Source organism: Cavia porcellus, unplaced genomic scaffold (assembly GCF_034190915.1).
Source record: "Cavia porcellus strain 051 isolate PalLab524CR breed Dunkin Hartley unplaced genomic scaffold, mCavPor4.1 scaffold_26, whole genome shotgun sequence".
Lineage (NCBI taxonomy): Eukaryota > Metazoa > Chordata > Mammalia > Rodentia > Caviidae > Cavia > Cavia porcellus.
This window is the reverse complement of record NW_026947509.1, coordinates 14,694,705-14,714,997: the sequence shown is the minus strand read 5'-3', so window position 1 is coordinate 14,714,997 and position 20,293 is coordinate 14,694,705. Positions and strand designations below refer to the sequence as shown.

The window sequence follows — 20,293 nt, the reverse complement described above, 5'->3', positions numbered from 1 at the left end:
AATATTCAAGCAAAGCCAATAAGAAACTCTAGGTTTAAGACATGTAGACATTTTGTGTCAAAGAGAAAAAAGAAAAAAAGACATGTACACATATCCTATAAGCAAAGAAACAAAAACAGTCTCTTATTCCCTAATGTTCACACTTTGCATCAGATTATTAAACGATCTGGTTGTAGGACTATTCAGACTTCAAATTGTATTAGTTTATAAGTAGATAGAGTAGCCTACTGATAAATTTTTTTTTAAGAAGCCTGTACCCGTTAAGAGCTATTTCTTAAAGCTAAACGGAAAGGTATATTAAAAACCTACAAACCTAGAGGTAATTTAAAAACTCACAGAAACAAAGGATTAAGATAAAAAAGAGATAAGGACAGGTTCCCCTAGGAAGAAGACTTTTAACCCTCTGCACTGAATGTAATTAACAGCTCCTTCCTCCCTCCAGACCAAACTGAAAAATATTAAAACAGCAAGTTTTTAAGCTCACCTCCTATAAAGCAAGACCCTGCACTCTGTGTATCTATATAAGGCCAATGTAGAACAAAACACTACACTGGACACCTATTCCTCTTGGTTGGTATCCCCCAAGAGCTTTTCTTCCCTTATTGTTTCTAAAAAACACTCTCCTAAATTCCTATTGTCCTTAGTTTTATTCTTCAGTTTTGTGAAACAAAAACTTGGGTTTATACAAATTAACTTTTCGAAAGTTTGCTTCTTGAAATACAAGTGCAAACAAGAGTCACAGGCCCTTTAAAAATCTGTTGGGCTATTGTGTTGTTTGTCCTTTCCCACTCCATGCATCCTTAGACCAACCCAGGGTTTCATTTCTAATCCAGTGAAGTTATAAACAGATGGTCAGTCATTAATTTAGCATTTTAGAAATCTAAGGGTATTTTTTCTCCTTTTAAAAGTTAATTCTGAAAACATTCTGATAGCACTGTCCAGTGTCAGAAACTCTGATTTGGCTTTGTTAATAGAAAAGATGTTTTTATGTGGATTGTAAAGGGTATTTATTGCCTTTGCCTTTGTCTCTCTAGAAATTTTATTGACTGATTTGACTGAACCATTAAAGTAACCAACCACCAATCTTTATAACCCATATGCAGTGTAGCATTTCCTAAAGTGGGACATGCAGATCTTTTTAGGTGCACAAGGGGAGCATTTTAAATTTTATTTCTTATATACTAGAACAACATGAATGGCCTGTCAAATATGCCCTCTTATTGTGTGAAAATCAGTGCAGACCACCCAAATAAGGACGAAGACTTGGCATAGCAAGGGAAGCAACCATACTTACTTCCCAGTAGTAGAGACCCCAGGGGAGGCAGGCGCTGTGGGAAATTTTAACTGGAGAAAGACAGGGAGCTTCATATGCGCTGTGACAGATGTTGTTGGATTGGGGTAGGTTGAGTTTGACATGTTACGTGAAGCATCTTTAGCTTTCTCTGGTTGGCCCTGTGTTAGAAGCAGGTGTAAAACTTAGGAAAGCTGATCGTCATTGACCAAGTCCAGAGCTGGTTTGGTTGTGGATCAAAGTTTTGCCATATATATGATTTTGCTGTTGTCTTTTCATTTGTAGCCTTGTCTAATTGAGAAGTTAAGATGAAGCTAGATTTATTTAGGTTATAATATATAAACCTATACAAAGAATAAGTAAACAACACAGTAGCATATAAATATCAAAATTCGGAAGGCAGTAAGTGAAGTTTAGGTAAAGAAACTAAAAACCATTTTTATAAGTTACTGTGTTTAATCAGGCATTTCACTAAGTGTCTTCATACTTTATTTCATCCTTTTCACGGCCCTACAAGAAGTATATTAGGATCCTATAGTTGAAAAGGAAAATCCTGAGGGTTGAGGCATTAATTGGTTGTGTTTACACAGATCACTAAACTGTGGGGCTAGAATTCTAAACTATTTCTTTGGACTCAAAATATGTTCCGGAATAAGAAGCAAGAACCTTTAGTTTACGAATGTGATGGTTACATGAGCCGATGGTTACATGATACTTGGCAGTGTAAATGTTGTCTTTCAGAGTTCCACTTGCTTTGTTTTTCTCTTGCTTCATAGAATACTCTTCTTTTGGTTAAGGGGAGCCTAAAACATACAATGATTTAAATATTGAGGCAGCTATTCCAAGTCTCTGTCTGCCTGAAGGGAGGAAACTGTAACTTGCTCTTGTTGCTGTTGCTCAATTGAGATCTCAGTAAGCATGCACAGGGTCTTCCCTGGTACCCCTTCTGCTTGTGTCCTTGGCTCTCGCTGTATGAAAACACATGCTTTCCAAATTCTTGTAGACTGTCTCTTCTTGATTGCCTTGTTGTTGCTGGTATAGCTATGACATTTAATTTAAAAGTATAGGTAGTAGAAAACACAAATGTACAGCTATGACAGCATAATGTATATCTACAGCAGAACACTGCATTCTTTTGTTTTCATTTGTCTTTTTTATTTATTTATTTTATTTTTGTGGTACTGGGGATTGAATTTACGACCTCACACTTGTCAGGCAGGTGCTTATGCCGCTGAGCTAAATCCCTGGCCCTCTTTTGTTTTCATTTTGGTTTGGTTCGTTTTGGTTTTTGGTAGATAGCTTTTAATGTCCCAGATACTTACATATAAATTTATATGCTATACACATACTCCAGAGGTATTTATAAAACGTATAAATACTTAATGTGCTTAGGAAGATGTCATTAGAGGAGACATTAAAAATACTTGTAAGATGAAAGTAAAATTATTCTGGTATTAAAAAATGACCCATTTTCATTGGGGAAAGTAGAAATACATTCTAATCTACTCTCTGGAGATCAGTTATTAATACTTGTTTTCTTCATCTTTCATGTGTACACAGATTTTTGTGTTTGAAATCCATCAGTATGCACTAACAGCCAGATTGGCTTAAGGTTGAGTAGTAAAGGTGGGGATGAGTATGTGGCTATGTGTGTGTGTTTGATTAAGAATCAGGATATCAAAGACTCAGTGTTGGAATTGTATGTGGTTTTCTTGAAGTTGTTATTTTCGTAAGATTACAACATTTGACTTCTGACATAGGAGTGGCAGTTTCCCATCTTGGTTTTAGAGAGCGGCAGCTGGGTTCCATTGCTAAGTTGGGTTTTATAAAATGTTAACAAATTATCAAGTGAACATTAAAATTCTCAGTATTAAAGTTTATTTTATTTTTAAGTTTATTGCTTATAAAATAGTTATGATGTTGCATTTCTTTGTTTTTTTTGCTTTGTTTTTAGTTTGCTAGGAATACTTTAAAATATAAATGATGGGGTTCTTTTTCTGACTATGAGGATGTGAAACTCGGTTTCATGCCTTCAAAATACCACTATTGTTTCAAGAAGAATAGGGTTTTCAGCTTTGCATGTTTCAATCTATAAATTACCATTAGGACAAGAATTCCTACACTAATAAAATTTTAGGTATTGTAGCATGATTTATGTAGAGCGGCCTTTGGGTTAAATGTTACTCCTTGTCAGTCCTTTATTTTACCTCCTTTGACAGATGTTGGTTTAGTTCCTTTATCCTGATTTTGGTCAGGAATGTATATTCGACCTTAGTATGTGTTATGTAGGTTGGGTTCCTTTTAAACGTTAGTGTGTTCACACTTATACTTCTGTGAATTGCTCACATCTGTCATAAACCTGGGGGTGTGGAAGGAATCTGTTTAAGACTAAAAAGGGAGGGTGTACCACAATGTTGACATCTTTCTACTCTGGTAAGGCAGGGAGTCTTGGTGACCACTTACGCATCTGCCTAAACCAGATGTGATTGGTGGAATCTTAAAACTGCTTTGCTTTGACTTTATATTGTCAGAATCTGCTAAAGGATGCTAGGTGTCTGGATACAACAGTTTCATTTTTGCTGTCTGTCCTTGTCCCTACCAAATCCTTTCATGCTTTTTCATGAGGATGCTCTGCTAATAAGGGGCTGTGAGAACGATGAAGGAGGACAATTTCAACTTTTTATGTGGCCATTCTGACCTGTTTTTACCCTCATGCCCTTGGTTCATTTCTCTTCCTGTGTTACTCTTGACAATTCCTTTGTGGCCATGGGACTGAATGCCTGGTGATAAAGAACTTTCTTCTGAATTGAGAAACCAAGTGTTAACTGGTTAATAAGCTGAGCAACTAGTCAGTTTTCAGGAAAATTGATATATGCTGTTTTGAAACAGTACTGTTAGAAAATTCTTGTTTGGTTTTGAGAAGAACTGGAATTAGATATTACGAAACAACCATATTAAATACTTGCTGTATTTTTAAGTCGTTGTGTGTGTTAAGTTCATTTTGTATATTCAGTGGGTAAGTCACATGATAATAACCTCATTCTTTGGAGTTTACTTAAGAGTCCTTTAACATACACAGTATCATCAGTCTAGCTCCGATATTGTGTCCGATATTGTCTGCAAATAATTGAAATGGATTTGGCCTTCATATTGGGGAGTGGGTTGTTGAGTGACAGATTTATCATATTGAAGATTTATTGTAGCATCCAGCTACAGAGCAGTCAGAATTGACTTGAAAAGTTCATTTGCCCCCAGCAGCACAGTAGACACATTAATGTTATAGATATCAAATCCCAGCCTGGTCTTTATTGGTCTTTATAAGAAGTAACCTTTTAAAAAGGATAGTAGCTTTCCTGGTCTTCTTCTAAGTGCCTGATAAATGAGCAAATGCAAATAACCACCTTTCACTTTTGCTGTTGCTTAGAAAAATGTAAAAAGTACCTTTTCATTAATGTAGCTAAAAATCATAAGCCAACTAATTTTACTAATTTTTCTTGGCAGTAATGCTTTAGAAGAATTAATATATTTGAACCATGGATTAAAACAGCCAGAGAGGCCTTCAAAAGGAAGGTAAAGATAGATGAACTCTTAAACATTTTATTTAGTTATCCTAGAAGACCTGCCTGACTCCTTCAAATCACTGTGCAATAAGCAGTGATACTGCAGAATACTATATTTTTTTATCTCTGAATTAGAGACCACCAAAACAAAACAAAACAAAACAAAAAAAACCACTGAGTTCTGCTGTTTGTTACCCAGCCGGATGGATCACCTTTTCTGGACAGCAGCGTGAAGTTTCTTTATCCTGTACCTTTGCAGATAGAGCTGAACTGTCCTGGAGTACTGTCTTCACTTTAGGTGGCTGGTGAAATCCTGCCTACCCCACCTTCAGAGTACAGTTGCAGTTTCAGCTGTTTTATTCTGTCTTATGTTGCCCCGGGATATCAGCTTTCCCTTGTGGAACTCTTGCTAGCACTTGGTAAGAACTTTTCTTTTTCTGCTTAACCATAATTTCATTACTTGTGTTCATGATTTCCCCCTTTGTATTATAAAGTACTGCCTTTTATTCATGTATCTCAGTATGTGTTAAGTATTTTGTTGACCACAGATTTGCTGAATGACTTAAATATGGATTAAATTTAAAATTGAAGTTTTTTGCAATAAGAAAAAATTTAGCTCTTAAGTTAGTATTTCTTAAAAGTTAAGCCCTAGTTCACCTATTCTAGAGTGTCCTGGAATGCTTGTTGAAAGTATAATTTTCAGAAACTAAAATTAGAATTTCTAGATCTGAGATCCTAGAAGATAAGTACATTTACGTTAAGTATTAGGTTATATTTACACTAAAATTTAAAACTAATTCACTTAAATTATGACAGAAACTAAGAATATTTCAGTTTAGAGATGTTAAAAGTGTAACATTACGGTACAATAATTTTTGTACTGTAGAGAAATATTTTTCTTGCATTTAAATAATTATCTCTGAAAACTGACTCGTTGATTTTTAATTTTGGGTTTGATTATAATTCCCTAATGTATGTAGGTTTATAGTATGAAAAATAGAGATGTAACCAGCTGAATCTGTACTTCGTGAAGTAGAAACTAGCACATCTACACACTCAGTAAAGGGATACTCTTTTTCTCTCTCTCAACACTTCATATTTCCCCTCTTCAGTTATTATGTTTGTTCTGTTTCATATTCAATTTGTTTGTATTTCAACCTTACCCCAATCCAACCTCCAACCCTCAACCCTACTCCCTTGCTGGAGATGGAACACGGGCCTTGTGCATGATAGGCAAGTGCTGTACCACTGAGCTGTGTCCTCAACTTTATATTTTTATCGTGTGTAGACTTTTCACTTTGAGGATCTCAAAGACCAGAGTCCTTTCTTCTGTCTCATACAGCACTGTTACAATGGCTTGGGAAAACATTTCTTTCTTCTTCTTTTTTTTCCCCCTTCTACTGGGAATGGAACTCAGGACCTTGCACTTGCCAGGCAGGCACTTACATTGCTGAGCTATATCCCTAGCCCTTCAGAAAAGCATTTCTAAGTGAAAAGCATTTGAGGATATTTATATATACAGTGAAATTGATTTTGCCTGTTTTGGGGAATAACAAAGTACATTTTTGTAAGATTCAATTTTAAATGAGGCTTCTGGAGAGAGACAACTTTTAAGTTGAATTTTGTAATGTTACCTTAAAAGCAGCCAGTGTAAACAGTTTATTCTTTGTTACACCATTTTCCACAGGCATTGATCCCTGGATTGTACTTTGAGACCTGTGAATCAGTAGTATGGTGAGAATTGCAGAGAAAATTTCACTTGCATTCTCAAATGTGAGGACAGGGTGGGTAGTTGACTCAGAGTAGACTGGCTTTAAAGTGATAGACTCTGAACTGTATCTACTCGGACACATCAAAAAATAACAGCTTTGAAAGTGTGGCTGTCTTTTTTTCTTCTTTTTTGAGTAGTGACAGGCATGTATGAATAGTGATGAATTTAGGAAAACTCCAAGGCTAGACATTATCTTGACAGTTGGTGGACAGATGCTCCTGATTTGAGTGTGAGACTGAGGTATTCAGAAAGTACTTCAAAACACTCTCCTATGCCAACCAGTGTTATTTTTGTTATATTGGAATTATGTTTTTTATCTTCTTCATAATAATGCCTCTTGATAAAGGACCTAGTGAGAGCTGGATAAAATATTTATGGTATATTTACAATATCATAACACGTAGGCAGTTTTATAAATTGTTTTTCAGATCTTACTGTGACTTGTATATTGATGTATTAAAAAATACCACATATATATCAATCGTTTCACCATCTACATTTTAAGTGAAAATAACAAGTGACTGGTAATTTTGAAAATGAGTGCTCAGACTTTCTTCATTAGTAGAAAAGTACTACTTTCTGGATGAGATTTCTTTAGTGATAATTTGTTTCCATATTGCTTATTTCTAATATACAGTATTAAAGATATAATTTTTGTTATTTATTTTCTTTAGTTGAATTTTTATTGAAAATAATGAATCTTTATGTTGTTTCTCTGCATTTAGAAAGAAAATTTTTATCTTTTCCAGTGGAGGTTTGGCAGGTTATTCTCATCCAGGCTCTTCATTTTGGAATATGTTTATCCTGGTAGTCTGGAAGAGTTAGTTAACTTTCTTGTGTAGTGAAAGGGCTTTCATTGACTTTATTTATTTAGCCTTTGGTTTGGAGGTGAACTGGTCATTGGGAATGGTAAAGTTCTGTGATTAGACAATACCTTTGTAAGACAAATTTTGGTAATTGTTTTCTTTATTAGCGTTTTATACACATTCAAGCACTACAAATGTGTAGAATGTGATTCAGAAATGTTAATTTAGATGGAAATACTTTAATGGAATTATTTCAGTATACTGTATGTTACTTCTCTGAAGTGGGTACCTCTTATGAAGTGGGTGACCTGTTCAGATGCAAGCATAATGTAACAGAAACTTAAGTGCAGTGTAGCACTTCCATCAAGGATATAGAAGATGCTAGTTGTTCCCCCTAAATTCATTTGCATATGCCACTTGACCCTATCTCCTGCCCCAGCAGGACTCTGAGCTCCATTTCCCAGCCTCCTTGCAGTTAGGTGTGTCTAAACTGAATTCCAGCTATTCGAATTACTCAACATGGCAGTTAATGCTTGCCATTTCCAGGTTTGCTTATAAACATTTCCTGTGTTTGGACCTCTTTGCCTTTGTTCTTGTGATCACACTCATTAAACCAAGGAGCTGGCAGAGCCTATTGAAGGACAAAGTCTGAGTCATTGAATTATTACCTGGTCCTTGAAACATCCGCTGAGAAGGAACATTTGTTTGAAATTTTTATCAACTGAAAGTAAAACTTTGATTTTGTTAAGCTGTTAAGGACTCGTGATTTATTCCCAGCAGCCAGAATTACCTTCACTAATATACTCGAGTGGTTACAGTGAATATAGTTCACTCAAAGTTTAATTTTTGTTACAACCAAGAGTCAAGAAAACAAATTTAAACTGAGGAGTGAGAAACTGGTTGTGACTCTAGTTTGAGAAAGTATTGTGTGGAACTGAGAGGAGACAAAGGACAATGAGAGAAACGTACAACGTAGTGTTAGCGATTTGATCCCCCTCCCCTCAAGCCTTAAGAGACAGGAGTCACAGTGGGAAATAAACACAGAGCAATCCTTAGGAATTGGAGGAGTAGGGGACATGAAATTGGAAAAATCTAGTCTCTGAGCGTTAGAGAGGTTTTCAAAGAAATTTTGCTGAATTTCACATGCAATTTGCGAGTAAGATTCTTTTTTTTTTTTCTATTACAACGACTATTTAATATATATTGTTCAGAAAAAGGTAGAATGGTTAAATGAATAGAATGACAAACCTGTGTGTGCTGGAATTTAGATTATTTCTCCAGTGAGTCATTCTCTTGGGTACAGTATTATGGTTATATTTGATATAGGTATATGTAAAATCAGTGCATTGTATATCTGCATTGCCTAAAAATTGATGAAATTTATTTATTTTGGATTTGTGAAATATTGAATATAGTTTTTTTTAATCGGTACTGGGGCTTGAACTCACGACTTGCTTATGCCCTGAATATAATATTTTAAAAGGAAAAATTCAGTTTATTTTACTAATATTCTTTTTTTTTTTTAAATTTTATTTAAGGAGAAAAGAAAAAAAAAAGCAGGGAAAGGGTAATATTCTTCATATTTGCAATTGGTGCCATATAACCATTTGAACCTCAAAACTGGATTTTATCAGATAGTAGGTAAGAAGATAAGTAAAACAGTTGTGACTTAGCTGTTTAGAGAAAATGTCTATGACTTAGCTCTTGAGGGAAGCTTTAAAGTGATGAATTAGTAATAAGTATAAATTAAAAGAATACTATTTGATGTTTCTAATTTTCATCTCTTACATAAATAGTAACAGAGAACATGTAGAATCATTAATTTAGCAACACATCATCCACGTTTTAGCAATGGCTAGAAGAAGTGGGGATTTTCTTACTCATTGTTTATAGCTGTTTCCTCTGTAGATGAAATTCTCTTTACTATGTGGTAAGAGACTATCTCAGTTGAGTCCTGCTGGTTTTGTGGGTGCAATTGCTATCCCTAGTTGAAGAAGACAGACTTTCTTCTTGTGCCTGGCATCTAGTGTAAAAAATAATGTACTTCTTTTTTTTTTTTTTTTTTTTCTGTCTTTTTCCTTTTTATCAGTACCAGGGATCGAACTCACGACTGCCTGCTTGCAAGGCAGGTGCTTATGTCGCTGAGCTAAATCCCCAGCCCCAATGTACTTCTCTTTTACTTTATGCCTACTCTTATATTTTAATAGCGTAGAGGTTCACAGATATGTTGTATAGTCAACACAAATATATTCTGGTTTATACTTTAGTTTTAAAATAGCAGAGCTATTAAAGGCAAATTGAGACTTGTAAGATTTCATACAAGTATAATATAGAGTGCATGCTTTTTAAAAATATAAATTGGCTGGGTAGCACTGGACTTGAGGTCAAAAAAACTGTTGTGTGGGCAGCATGCCTCTTAGCAGCTCTAAAATTTGATCTACAAATATGTAAAATTATAGTATCCTGGCAGCTTAGTGTTGAAAATGGCTTAAGTGGCAATTTGTTGCAGTCTGTTACTAGAAATCTAGATTTCTTTGATAATGTCTCTGAGGGATGGTCATCCAGTGATAGGAAGCTCAGTATCCCTCTTCTTTCATCAGATATGGACAGCTTTTTGAGACTCAAGGTAAACATCTCCCTGTTATTCTTTGTGTATTACCTACCAGAGAAGAGAAAATATTATTTCAGTTAGTAGGTACTGCTTCTCCAACTAACCGACTTACTAGTGTTTGTATTAGTAATTTATTGTGATGAACTAAATTCTAAATCCCTGAAAAAATAAATGTTAAACCAAAGTAAATACAAAGTAACTTTTTAGATCCTTACTTGTTTTTCAGTGCTTCTAATAAGCCCAGTTCTGAAAATTAAAAATCTTGACCACAATTGAAAAGCCACTAGACATGATCCTTCTTAAAAATGTACAGTACTACAAACGGTAGTAGTAACTAAGTGTCTTTAAAAAGTTGAAATTATATGGAAGTTACTTATATGCTTCTGCCACAGGATTCGTATTATTCAATATATTACGTGAAAACTGCCCACTAGTGTGAAAACTTGACATGTTTTATGTACTAATTGTAAACCACATATTCACATGAGTCCTGTCTGGATATCTGAAAAGTTTTGTTTGGTAATCATACAAAAATATAAATCATCTATTTCATAAATTTTTGTTTTCTTGACATATTTAATGATTTATTCCATAGAGCCTTTGATTACTAGTAATTTTTCAACTGCTGAGATTAGTCCAAGAAACTAGAAGTCTTTTTACTATCCCCTTTCCTTCTTCCCTCCTTCCCTCTCACTTCTGTGAAGTTTGTCCCTCTCTTGTCTTGAGTGTGCTAGAGATACCAGTTATTCATTGTTCCATCCAGAGCCCTTTCTACTCCTAAAAACAGGAGGGGTAGATATTCCTGCCCAGGCAAGCTGATTCCTAACATTTTACCCAAGAACTCCTGTAAGGAATTGGGGAGATCAAAGACTGAATAGGAGATTAAGTGAAGCCATAATGTGTGTGTCAGGATTAGAATGCCAGTAAGGGTTAGGCAAACTGAGTTTATGAGGGGCTCAAAACCTGTGAGCAGCCTGAAAAGTTAGTGGGTAGGGTAGAAAGAAAAGGTGTGGAAAGTGCAGCACACCTGTTGAGAGATGCATCTAGCCTTGGAAGAGGAAAGTAAGACAGAGCCTCAGATTGCCTGAACAGGAGAACAGAATGTGATTCTATCAATTTCCAGAGCTTACCTGTGCAAGGTCTACCTATAAAACCCCTTTTCATTAGATAAGGAGGGCTCCTGTTCTTACAAGCAAGCCATTATCATAATAGTGGGCTCGGTGGGGCATTGTTCCTTCTAGCTGAAAGAGCTCTACTAAGGTTAAAGACAAGTATTAGGTATATCTTTGGCTTAGGCCTGCCCTGGGACTACCCTAGACATTCTTTTCTTCCTGGTTATCCTTATAAAATGTTAAGTAATTTTTTTTAAACTTCTGGACCCTCAAATTTAAAAGTTTTATGAATATATTCTCATTGTTCAACTTGCTTTTATTAGAGAAATGAAAAGTTTATTGTGAACTGACATATTGCTTGAATTTCTACTGAGGAAGTCCATATGAATCTGTTAGTTATCTTGCATTTCACAAGTCTTAGATCAGGGTTGGCTGTCAGTTAGTATATCAGTAGACCACTGTGTTCTGTTTTTTTAATGGTATGTCACAGTTTTTTAGCAGATATTTGCAAGTATTGAGGATTATAAAATATGTTATAAATTGTTGGATACGTGTTGGAACTCTGAAATTGATTTTATCACATTTAATAAGAAAATATCTTGTCACTTTTGTAACAGATATGAGCTCTTAAAAGGTAAATTGTAGGTAAATCAAAACATAAGATTGCTTGCCAGACCTGTTATTCTATAATCCAGATTTATTAACTTTCTCTTACAGCTTTGTCCTGTCTCAGTGTAGTTCTCCTCATTTCTCCTTAGATAAAGGATTGTCAGAGTTGTGTATTTCAAGGAAAGCATTCTTCTTAAGAAATTGTCCTCTGGGCAAATGCTTCTTGATAGAAGATGCTTTAAAAATAACTTTTTAAAATCAAAATAGAAGTTAATTTTTTTGCACTTAGATCATTGACATAATGCAAGATGGTTTCAGATAGTTTAGAAATTGATAGCTTTAGTTAAGAAAAACTTCATCAAATGCTGTTACAAAATGCCATTTTAGAAGTCAAGTCCATCCTTACTGCATTAATTTTTCAGATATTATATTCACTTTTAAGTATTATACCTAAGTGGGCCTTTCAGCTGCAAACATATCCTAGGCTTGATTTTCCTCAGTAAAATCAAGTTCTTGTTTCTCCACTAAGATAGGGTTTTTTATAATTATATAATAAAGAGATGAGTCATTTAGTCACATCTTTGAACCTGTCTCTTGACAATGTTATATCTCTTCCATTTAACAAAAATGATTATTATATAATGTTTCTATGTACATTTTTAGAGAAGGAAAGCCCCGCCTCCTGCCCAGTAGATCAATCCCTTTTTTGTTTAACATCAGATAGGGCCATGACTGTGTTAGTACAATAGAATTCACGTGGTTTGACACTATAGCTTTGGACATGTGTTCCTGATCACGTATTTCCCAAACAGAATGCCTATGTATGTCAAACCAATTATGATCCAACACACAAAATTTTTAATGAATTGTAAAGCAGTATACAAAAGTGTTTTTTACTGAACGTAAATTGGTCACATGGTTCAATACAAGTATTACTAAGGGAAGCCACTATACTAGTAGTTAAGTGATAAAGTGTAAATTCCATATTCATTATGGAAAATTATCACTAGTACATGTTGAATGGGATTTCTTGTTCCTCCTGAATGTAGTTGTTTAATTTCCTGTGTAATGTCACAATTTCCTGAGAAGTATTGGGATGTTATTTCCATTTATGTATGCATTTTGAAAATATAGATTACTTCAAGCTTTAATAGAGACTGAGTTCTGGGTTGAGCTAAAGGTTATATCTTACTTTTTATGTGTCAAAAAATTAATTAGAAAGATATTTAGGTTCACATGTGAATTGTAGTAATTCAGTCCAGTGCTGTACTTCATTTGATGTTGAAGGATTCCCAGGAGAAGGAGCTGTAGTTGTCAGGAGAAGGAGCTGTAGTTGTATCAGGCAGGGTTTTAGAATGTAGTTTGTAGTAGGTAGATGTGTAACATTTTTATTTGAAGGGACATAGCTGGCATTAAAACAAATTTACATGTTTAAATTACTAAGCAAACTTGCAATTTTTTTTTTTTTTTTGTCAAAAAATTCATTTTGAGCAGTGGTAAGCAATGTACTAATGCTATTTAGGTCTTTTTTTTCAAACAGTAAGCAATCTTTAACAGAATTTTGAAGTAAACAAAAGATAGTTTATGTTTAGAATTTTTTATACCTGTGAAAACTTCTATATTGTATAATTCTCTCTGTGCTTAGCCCAAGTTTTGCCACATAGTACTTAATAACTGTTAATAAGCGAGTGCAGAGAATTTGTTGAATAAAATTTAGAACACTTGCAAAGAGATTAAGTATAGATAGATGAGAGTTACATATGTACATCAGTGAAATCAGATTATCTTGATGAAAGATCATTTCTGTGGTGATACAGTGTCTTTGAAATTGGTCTGTAGATATCTTACAAAAGTTACGGTTAATTGTGTTGGAGTTTTCAAAATATTGTTAGAAATTATCCAATGAATCTTGCGTTCATTAGGTTTTTAGAAAGTAAAAACATTTTACGAAGTGGACACATTGTTTAATTTTGTTTTGCTGTTTTACTAGATTGCAGTGCAAGGCTGATAAATTAAACCTAGGCAGTTAGGTTGCTAATTACACACAACTTCTCTTGAGTATCAGATATTCAAATCCATTTTATGAATATGGTAGAGAGAATAACAACTGTAAAACAAAGCAGTGTGCATGTAAGTGACTGTTAGCGTGCATTTCAGAAAGGATAAATGCTCACCATATGGTACAATTACTGTGTCCAAGTTTTCAAATTAGCTTCTCTCATCCTCCTTATTACTGTCTTTAAAAAGAGAGGAAAAAACCCAACATGATTTATCTACTCTGCAGCAGAACTCTTGACGCAAAACAGCAGCCCAGTTCTGTCCAGTTTTTTTCTGCCTTAGCATAATAGAGGCTGTCGGACTTTTTTATACTAATTACTGTGTGAGCCTCAGATGAACCCCTTCAATTCACAGGGCTTTGTTAAGGGAGGAGCTGTCAATGTGTCTGCCCGTTTGCAGCTGTGCTGTGGCTTTAGCTTGCTTAACATTATGCTGCTTTTTAGACTTGACAGAAGGGATTTTTTTTTTATTATTAAGGCAAAGCAGCCTTGTAGCGAAATGGTTTAAGCAGCTGCATTGTAGGGAAGCACAAAGAAGTTATTATTGTGTCTGTTAAGGGGGGGTAGGATGGAGGGGGAGATATTCGGCTGCTGTTGATGCCGATTGTTGACTTGCCATCTGCCAGATAGGGAGAAGAAAAAAATGACAGCTCCAGCAGGGTGTTCAAGAGGTTGTTTGGAGAGACGCATAAACATGTGCAGATGTCGAACTGAATAATGGCTAGAACTTGAGATGGTTTATGATGCTGCTGATGTTTGTGCATATACAGAATGAATGTATGTGTGGATTTGGTTAACCAAGGGTACATACTAATTATCATTGTTTTCCTGCATGCCCCCTCCCCTTATTTAGTTAATTAGTTTAGAGTTTAATACTTCCTCTTCCCGCCCTTATTCACATCTAGTTTGAGAAAGCAAGTTCTTTAATGACAGTACAAACTTTCTTATTTCTGTATATAGATAGTAGCAAACCACTTTGGTTCATTTTAGATGTGAGCTAATAATGATAACAGATGCTTTTGATTAAGTAGTCAGTTGACTTGCTTGTAATGTGTATATTAAGAGTTTAACACCAGTCAGTAAACTATCATGTGGAACTGAGTTTATTTTGTAGCCTACCACTAGGGATGAGTTAGAGAATACCAAATTTATTTTACTAATTCCATAATACTTTGATGCTGTACTTCTGAAGACATTCTACTTCTGAAGCAAAGTTATATGGTAACTGGACTGTTTGGGTTAATACTCTTTCTTGGTTGTCTTTCCCTATAACTGATGGACCTGCATTTTCATCAAGCATTAATGAGTTGGTTGTGTATTTCCTTTGCTCCTTTTTTCTCATTAGAGATTTAATATATCTGAAATGTTTTTAAATGCAATGGTAATATTGTTGTTTAGGTATAGGCAAGTGCATTTATTTAAATGTATTTTATTTCTCTAACCTTGAAAAATTGAGAATGTTAGAATCTTTCAAAAATACTTTCTGCAGTACCTCGAATTTTTGTAAAATTTCAAAACTAATTACAATATGAATGAAATGACTAGAAAATGAAAAGAGGTCCCCTGACTATTTTTCTGGTTTAGGTTTACTTAATAAAAAAATGTACAGAATTATAGAGTGCTCATTAACTTGTGGTAAATTCATGTTTTCCTAAGACATTTAAGGGTTTGTTGGATAATTACAAAGCAAAAATGTCTAAAGTGTGTTGAAAGGCCAACATACTTGACAGAGCTTTATGTGAAGAGTAATGTCTTTCTGAAAGGATGGTTTTCTGCCCTTTATAAAGAAATAGGGACACATCCAGTTTCTAGAAACTTTTCACTGTTGGTTCCCTTCCAGGTACTCTGATCTATATTTTCTAAAAAAGGATAGACCTCTACTTTATCTTCTGTATTTTTTCTTTTATTTAGAAGGCCATGAATAGGTCCATAGGTCTGTAAATTATGTACATATATTTATAGCTTGATACTCAATCCTGAATTTAGAGCAAGCAACTCACTTTTCCAGGTAGAGGTGTTCTTAAAGCGAGAGTGGTTTCCTGTGGTAAGGATGTTAATAACCAGCTGACAGCCAATTTATCTATGCTTTAGTAGTCAAATTTTCTCTTTAGAGCCATTGCCGAATCTTAGTAGTACAGGCAAGTGTACAAGTATGATAGTTGAAATAGTAAAGGCATTTTTAAGTATCTTTTAAGTTACTCAGACCAGATTTAAATATCACTTACCCTAAATAAATTTTAAGCAAGTCACTGAAAGTGAATTTCTTGCTCTTTTTACAGGAAAATTGCTGTTGAAGAATTTTAATGGAAGTAATATTAAGATGATATATCTGGAATATTTTGAGAAAATTCAGTAGTAGCTGGTAGTAATATTTTTGTTATAGGTGTTAGTGAAAGTCTAGAGGTCTGCAATTATTGCAGTTGGAGTATTCATTTAATGCCCCCTGGCTATTCCAAAATGAGCATACATAGTTCTAGGGACCGTTTATGGGAACGATCACAGACAGGAGCTTTTGTTAATTTAGTGACTTTTCATAAGTTTGGAAGGAAAGTGATGGATTAAAGACAGTAGGGATAAAACCATTGAATATATAAATGTTTTGGAAGTGTAATGTGAGTGGTTATTCACTTAGGTTTTGTCTTTTATCCTGTAAAACCATTTTTCTATTTAAATTCACTATGCTATTGTTTTTAATTCTTTCATTAGCAATATAACTTGGAGCTACAATTTTCTCTACTATGGCAGTACTTTAGCTGTATTTGGGTTATAATTATTTTTAACAAAAGATTTTAGAACACATAATTAACAAAATATAATGATTCTAGTGACTAAATATTAAAAATCTTGTTTGTTTCCTCATTGAGTTTTAAAGCATTATTTGATTGCCAGGACTCTTTATTGTGCAGATGAAGAAACTGATCAAGCTCTGGAGGAATGAAAATGCTGAGACAAGCAAAACTTTTCCTGGTGTGCAGAAGTGGGTTTGGTTGATCTGAGGGGTTCAGGAAATACAATAGAGTATGATGAATTTCCACAGGGATGTAGGTGCTGGTTCGGTGAGGGTTGTTTTGCTTTTAGTTTTAGTTTTTTTTTTTTTTTTTTTTTTTTCAAATTGTTTCTTTAGGCATTTGCTCAGTAAATTTGGATGATGAGTTAAGGGATATGATAGTTCTAAGAAAGCTGTCTAATTCAGTATCTTAAGAGGAGCTTATAGGACAAGGTATAGAGACTAACAAGTTTGATTTTATTTTCAGAGCGTAAATTGGCAATAGCAGAAAAATATATTCCCATTTTGAATGCAGTCCGTTTTAACTTAAGGATATTTTAATATTTAATAGCACAAGTGATGGATACCAGTATTCATGTACTGATAAAGTTACAATCTGATTTTAACTATAGAAGATTTGCAAAAAAAACTCACATAACAAAAAATGTAAGAATATCGGAAAATCTCATAGCTTATAAACTTGTATCTCATAGATGAGGATGTAACTTTAAAAAACTATGAGGCATTTTTGCAATGAATGAAAACTTGTACTTGGTGCATTTTCAGGATTACATAACAAAAACAGCTTTAGTGATTTCTAGCTTTAATAATACATAGATGTACTTGAATTGTGCCTCAGAAAAATCTTGCATGAATAGTAGTTTTTAAAAATATTGGCCAGTATGTTGAAAACAGACTATTTCGCTGTCTGACATATTCTTTAAGGCATCTTGTGAAATGTTTTGGCTTAAAATTTTTAATGTGTTTTAGTTTCAAGAAAATCTGATTAAAGATGTTGGTAAACTTCGTAGCACTTTTTAGAACAGAAGATGATTAAGATACAATGGCAGGAAAGGCATAAACCGTGAAGTTTGTTAAGGTTTTTGGCTAAGCCAGTCACTTACTTGTTTGAGACTGAAACAGCAGAAAAGTTTATAATATTATACTTTCAAGTTTAGCCTGTATAGCAACAGCTGTTGTTTCCTGGCATCTTTCTGAAGAGATATTTAAACTTAAATATTGTATGTATGTGTGTGTGTGTGTGTGTGTGTGTGTGTGTGTGTGTGTGTGCGTGCATGCGTGCACGCGTGTATTTATTATAGAAAAGAATTTTATAAAAATGACCTTTCCCTTTCTCAGTTATCTGTTCTGTTTACTTTAAGAGCTTATTTTTCTTTTTGTTGTAATATGAAAAGATTTGGAATTTAATTCTTTGTGCTTAAACTATTCATGATCCTGTATGCTTTGAGACTAGTACTATTTAATTCTTGCAGTACAGATTTTAAAAACCTAATGTCCTCAAGGTTATGCTGGATAATGAAAGTTCCAAGTAGAGAACATGCTTTATAGGTAAATAGATACCACTTGAGACCATAATCATAAATGAAATAAATCAAACTTACATGTGTCAACATCATTTTGTCTTCCTAGTGTAAGAAGCTGAAAGACTAAATAAGATCCAAAATGTAAATAGATATTGTGAAGTGGAAAGAAACAGTTCAAGAGGAAAGAGAAACTGGAATGGAGAAAAGAGAAAAAAAGGAAGAGAAAAGGGAAAATAAATAAATAAATAAATACATACATACATACATACATACACACACAAAATAGTTTAGTTATACTACTAATTACTGTTCATTAAAAAGAAAGGTTGTGCCTATATTGTTTGATGATTTTTTATGCTTATATCTTGTAATATGAGCAGCTGTGTTGAAGATAACAATACACAGTGTGGTAGCCATCATTATTCTCCTAAAATCTTGTTTTGAACTTTTGTACTATTGTTTTTGTTTTTTTCTTTAAAACAAAAAAGAATATGCTGTAATTTATAGTTTATATAGAAGCAAGAACTTTTCTTAAAAGTGAATTTAAATCTATATAGAGACACATTTCTTCTAAATGACAACCATGTACCCGGCGATCTGCTGTGTAGAAGTAAATTTGCTATTTAATTGTAGCACTTTTAAAAAATATCCTTCATTGAGTCACTATTTTAAGCTAGTTTGTTGTTTTTTTATAGGGTTAGTGATGTGAATATTTAACTTGGATAACTTGGATAATCACCAATTAACTTACCTATAAAAGTAACATAAAGATTAGCTTTTTTTTTTCTGTACTGAGACTTGAACTCAGAACCTCAAGCTTGCCAGGGAGGCCTGACCTGTATCCCCAGCCCCTGATTAGCACTCTTTATGTTTTTAAAGTAAAGCTCTGTAACATAATTGGATTGTATAGGGTTATTTATTGTTTAGAAAGTCCTTGTTAAGTGAATTGTATGAAACATTTTTTCTGCTTCTTGTGATTTAGGCAAATAATAAAACACCTGGTCGTATTGACTTAGTATCTACTACAAAGTAAATTTATAGTCCTTATGCCATGGAAAGATTTTTCACACTTTCAAATTAAATTATGAAAATTAAGGTAGTACTTTGACCCTATACTGCCAGTTTGTCATTTGTATTATCTTTTATTAATAAATGAGCAGTTTATAGTAAATGAGCCTATTGGCTATCGGCTGCTAGAAGAAATCCTGCAGGTAATGTTAATCTTTTTGACTATTATATCTTTAGTGAATGACTGCATATTCTAATGTCTCACAATTTCTTTTTTTTTAAAAAAAAAGATTCTACAGAGCATTACAATAGGAACTTAGTATTTACACAGTGCAAAATCATTTCTCTAACTTTGCATTTTGTTTTATTTTGGATGACTTCCATAATATGAAGCTTCGAAACATTTCTTTCCTGGTCTTGGTTTTTAAGAAAACTTTTGTTTAAAGTTACCAAAAACATTTGAAAAGCATTTTTATGCTTGTAGAGGTGCAAATAATGATGAAGGTACATATATTTATGTATAATGAGCCAATTATTTCCTGTTTTTTTCCAAATTTTTATTGCATTGATAGGTAAAAGTTGCTGAAATTTCTATGTGTTAGGTAATACTGCCCTCAGAGGGCCAAGGTAAGTAAATTCATTTTTAACATTGAGAATCAGCTTTTCTGGCATTTCTCTGATCTGTAAGCTTATTTAGAGGAAAGAGATTGAATTTATTTGAATAATCACTGTTTGGTTTATGGTTGCATTTCATTAATTTTTTTCCCAATTCTTTGAAAAATATGAAATTATGTGTACATTACAAATTGATGACAACATTTAAACACATTTATTTTTTTCCTGAGAAAACGTTAACAGAAGATTGTCCATCAATTGCCATGTTTAATGGGTTTGTAAAGAGAATTAAAAAATTACTGGGGAAAGTTAAGATTTTATTTGTATTTGTTTTGCTTTTTTTTTTTTTTTGATAGTAGTTATTCTAGCATCCAAAATTAGTTGAAGCCATAGTTTTGAATATGGGGGGCTTTTTTTGAAACAAGCATATATCTCCTTGAGTTTTATAAATTTGAGTATAATCACATCTTTAAAATACAAATCAAGAATAGCTTATTCAATGGATATGCAGTACTTACATATAAATACACCAAAAGTTGAAA

General features: G+C 33.7%; 1 protein-coding gene across 7 annotated transcripts in view; it reads left to right on the top strand.

Annotated features, from left to right (window-relative positions):
• The window catches only part of Akt3 (AKT serine/threonine kinase 3), a 252,692-nt gene that overhangs the window by 91,035 nt on the left and 141,364 nt on the right, over positions 1 to 20,293 (top strand). Inside the window, exon 1 of one of the 7 annotated variants that reach the window (XM_063237555.1) lies at positions 5,111 to 5,270. The exons of the other annotated variants lie outside the window; for them this stretch is intronic. The gene's annotated coding sequence lies outside the window, so the exon portion shown is untranslated. Of the gene's footprint in view, positions 1 to 5,110; positions 5,271 to 20,293 lie in introns of those variants that run through there. 7 annotated transcript variants of the gene reach the window in all.